At 45.7% G+C, this 4,615-nt stretch overlaps 1 pseudogene; it reads right to left on the bottom strand.

Annotated features, from left to right (window-relative positions):
• Positions 1-2,596: 2,596 nt before the first annotated feature.
• LOC126417324 (5S ribosomal RNA) lies at positions 2,597-2,714 on the bottom strand (annotated as a pseudogene).
• Between the last annotated feature and the right edge of the window lie 1,901 nt (positions 2,715-4,615).

Raw genomic sequence — 4,615 nt, 5'->3', positions numbered from 1 at the left:
CTGTACGTAAACTGAACCAACACATGCATTTAAGTCGGAGGAGTTGCCAGCGGATATTGAAAAGTCTTAAATTGAAGCCCTATCGTGTGATGGTTGTGCACCAATTACGGGAGGACGGCAGTCAGAAACGTGTAGATTACTGCACGTGGCTTTTGAATAACATCAGCTATGGTTTGTTTTAGCCCTTTCCATTACATCATGAGTGATGAAGCATAGTTTCATCTTTCTTGTCAAGTGAATTCACAGAATACGAGGTACAGGGCAACGGAGAACACTAACGTTGTGCGTCAGCAACTACTCCATGTTGAAAAAAAGCGGCGTTTGGTGAGGTTTAAAAGGAATTTGCATCATTGGACATATATTTTTTGACACTACCTGACACTACCCTCAACACGGTGGCACGTATGGAAAATTTTGAAACATTTTGTGCTCAACTCACTGAATATGAAGAACAACGCTTCTTCCAGCAAGATGGGGCAACATGACACACGTCTAAGGTATCCTTGGAATGAGTCCATATGTTTTCACTGAGAAACGAACTGTCAACAGACATTTACGGCTATTACGTTCGCTGGATCTAGCAACATGTGGTTTCCTTGTGGGGACACTGAAAGGTTCCATACCCTCTTTTGCATGTCTCCTCTCATTTTCATCAATTTTATTAATGCTCTATTTCATTGTACGGTAGTAACAGACCGAATAAGATTATTGTAATGAGAGTGCTTGTACTGAGATCTCAAAAACTACTTTCACTTGATTCCCATGCATGTTGGTTTAGTTCCATGGGTGGCCTGTGCGAGGCAAGCGTCAGAGGACGCGGCACACGGCATTTCTGGTTGGTGGCTGCACTTCCCTGAATTCTGAGGCTAGTTGACGTCATAAAACCTTGCTCGAAATTGGAAGGAACGGTCGCTATTGGCGCGAATGATGTTCCGAGACAGTGTGGGGGAATTTTGGAATTAGCACTGAATGGTGATTCGCGGTTTTTGAGGAGAGTAGGGAGTTGAGCAATGCTGGCTTCGCTGCTTGTATCGCATCACAGAGGAGGATTCGGGATCTGATCTTCCTTGGACTCGGACGGTTTTGCGACCTGGTCGCTCGTTTTCGGAACAACTTAGAATTCTCGGACAGCCTTCGTGGCCAGGGGCTGACACAGAGTCGCTGCACGGCAGAAGTCGGCGCCTACATCATCAGGACGCTGCCCCCCGACGACGTGCTGCAGATTTCAGTACTGGTACAGTATTTTGCGGCTCCGACATTGTAGGACCTTATCAATTTTATACTGAATCCCTCAGCAGCACGTGCGCTCGCTTTGCTACGAGTCCACTTTGCTTGTTTCTCCTTGTGATCCCATTTGAGCTCTCACTACTAATTGCGATACTGCTATATAGACAGGAGATTAATATTTGATTCATTAGGACCTCCAGTCATTATCGTCAGTCTATTGCATCATAGAGAGTAGGAGCCCCTTGTTCTCGAGTCAACTGTTATTCTCATAATATTTCAGTATACCCTAACCTTCAATCTACTGTGTGTGTCGACAATCATGCGCATTTATGTTCTGATATATAATAAATCTCATTGTAATATTTAATCCACATATCATTTCGTAGATACAGGTAGAATCCAATTTCCTGTTGTTTATTATGATAAAGTTCTCTTTTTTTTGAGTAGATTACGATTTTTATTAAATTATTGTGAGTGTGCACTCCATATTTTACCAATTTGCAGGGTCCACCATCATTTCCTTCCGTTACCGTCACGCATATAATTAATTAGCTGGTAGATAAGGAGGGGGTCGAATGCATGTCTCGTTCTCATGCAAAATTCGTCTGAATTATAGAGGTACAAACTCTTCTCCACCCCTGGCACCTCACAACACTTGAAGAGTAAGGTCTATGAAAGAAATGCACACATAGTACAGGAAATGAAACACAACATTAGCCGTGAAGCTGCCGTCGTCGATACCAGAACATTACGCCGGGTTTATCTAAATATGCTTAGACTTACACAGGTGTGTATTGATGTTGCTGGTGGTCACTTTCAACATCTTCTATAAACGTGTTTTCCACTGTATTTTTCGTTGTAAACAAATGGTAAGTCTATTTCAGCTCTTCGTAATTTTGCTACATTTCCTTCATACTTACATGGGCTACTTTTTTATCTGTACGATTCTGTACATCAACATCGATTTTCTCGGAAACTATGGGCGTCGCGTTAAAGCCGCTAGCCAACTGCTAAGAGCAGGTCCCTCTACAATATACCTAAGACTCATCAGAATCCGTTATTAACAAGTCTGATGTTTCCCTTGAAAGTCTCAAAATATTCCCAATCGCAAAAAATCGGATTTTTTATTCCAGAATATTGCCTTTCATGATGAATATACATTTAAAAAAGCACTCCGTCTTCAGGCCGCGAGTGGCCTACCGGCACCATCCGACCGCCGTGTCATCCACAGTGGAGGATGCGGATAGGAGGGGCGTGGGTTCAGCACACTGCTCTCCCGGTCGTTGTGATGGTATTCTTGACCAAACCGCTACTGTTCGGTCGAGTAGCTCCTCAGTTGGCATCAGGAGGCTGAGTGCACCCCGAGAAATGGTAACAGCGCATGGCGGCACGGATGGTCACCCATCCAAGTGCCGACCACGCCCGACAGCGCTTAACTTCGGTGATCTCACGGGAACCGGTGTATCCACTGCGGCAAGGCCGTTGCCGATGAATACATATTTAGGTGATAAAAGTCATGGGACAGTGATATGCACATATACAGGTGACGGTAGTACCGCGTAACTAAGGTATAAAAGGGCAGTGCATTGGCGAAGCTGTCATTTGTACTCAGGTGATCCGTGCGAAAAGGCTTCCGACGTCATTATGGCCACACGACGGAAATTGATAGACTTTGAGCGAGGAATGGTAGAGCTAGACGCATGAGACATTCCATTTTGGAAATCGTTAGGGAATTCAATATTCTGGAGGCCCACAGTGTCAAGAGTGAACCGAGAATGGCAAATTTCAGACATTGCCTCTCACTACAGACAACGCCTTCACTTAACGACCGAGAGCAGCGGCATTTGCGTATAGTTGTCAGTGCTAACAGACAAGTGTTTCAGCGCGAAATCCACACTGTCACGGAGACCTTTCGACGCACTTAGAGCGGTACGAGAGGTGTGGCCCAACCTCTGACCGATTACTGAGATACGAGATCAACATTGGCGCCACTATCTACGAGATGCCGCTGTTATCTCTGCGCGAGCGGAGCGCCGTGGCGTTGCGCGGTGTGCGAGGTTTGTATGCTCAGTGGCTGCGCAACGGTAGCGCCGGACACCTGGTTGCTAACTACTCTCGTAGTGGCTGGCGAGGCACCGTGCCCTGCGTCCGGGACTCGTCGCGCTGCGTCACCCGCCGAGATCTCCTCTGGCGCGGGTCACCACGGGGGTCATGCCACCTGCCACAGGTACGTCCGCAGACCAGCAGGTAGACAAAATGTGTACTAGAATAAGCAGGACGAGGAGAACCGTATCGTAACTCCGCGCTTCTCAAATCAGGGAAAATGTATCTACATCTATATTCACACTCCGCAGGCCAGCGTATAGTTCGTGGTGGAGGGTACCCCGTACCGCTACTAGTCATTTCGTTTCCTGTTTCACTCACATACAGAGCCCTAATTTCTCCTATCTTTCCTTCGTGGTTTAATGTTGAATAACAAGTGCACTGTTTTTTTCTACTGATTTTTAAAAATTTCAAACTGGTTTTCGGCTTATTGGGCCATGTTGAGGAAACAACTGACTTGCGTCTGAAAGGGGCACTAGTTTAAGGTTACCGAACCTTAGGGGTGAAGATACAACCCATTTCCATGCAGTGTTGCGCATCAAACATGTTTCTTAACGCTGAAATTACACTTTACACAACGCACAACGTTAAGCTCAATAAATAATTAAACTACACAATATTACAAGTTAAATGGTTATAATACTAAATTTTGTTAGATCTTGACATTTGCTGGAAAACTGTTAGACAGAGCACTCTACCAAGCGAGGCCGTGCAGTGGTTAGGACACTGGATTCGCGTTCGGGAGGACGACAGTTCAAACCGACGTCCGCCCATCCTGATTTAGGTTTTCATAAATCGCTTCAGGGATTGTTCCCTTGAAAGGACATGGCCGACTTCCTTCCTCATTCTTCCCTAATCCGGTGGGACAGATGACCCCGCCGTTTGGATCCCTCCTCCCCCAGATCAATCAACCAACTCTGCGTTTATGTTATGCAAAAAACATGTTTTACATTGTACTGTGCAATGTAAAACATGTTTGTTACATAACATAAGGACACACATAGTTCTCAGACAATGTCACATCACATCCTATAGCGTCACAAACAAAAAAATGGCTCTAAGCTCTATGGGACTTAACAAAAATGGTTCAAATGGCTCTGAGGTCATCAGTCCTCTAGAACTTAGAACTACTTAAACCTAACTAACTGAAGGACATCACACACATCCATGCCCGAGGCAGGATTCGAACCTGCGACGTAGCGGTCGCGTGGTTCCAGACTGAAGCGCCTAGAACCGCTCCGCCACCCCGGCCGGCCGTCACAAACATATAAACCGTAAATACTGT

The sequence above is a fragment of the Schistocerca serialis genome, chromosome 8 (genome assembly GCF_023864345.2).
Source record: "Schistocerca serialis cubense isolate TAMUIC-IGC-003099 chromosome 8, iqSchSeri2.2, whole genome shotgun sequence".
Lineage (NCBI taxonomy): Eukaryota > Metazoa > Arthropoda > Insecta > Orthoptera > Acrididae > Schistocerca > Schistocerca serialis.
This window is presented reverse-complemented; position numbering and strand designations above follow the sequence as displayed.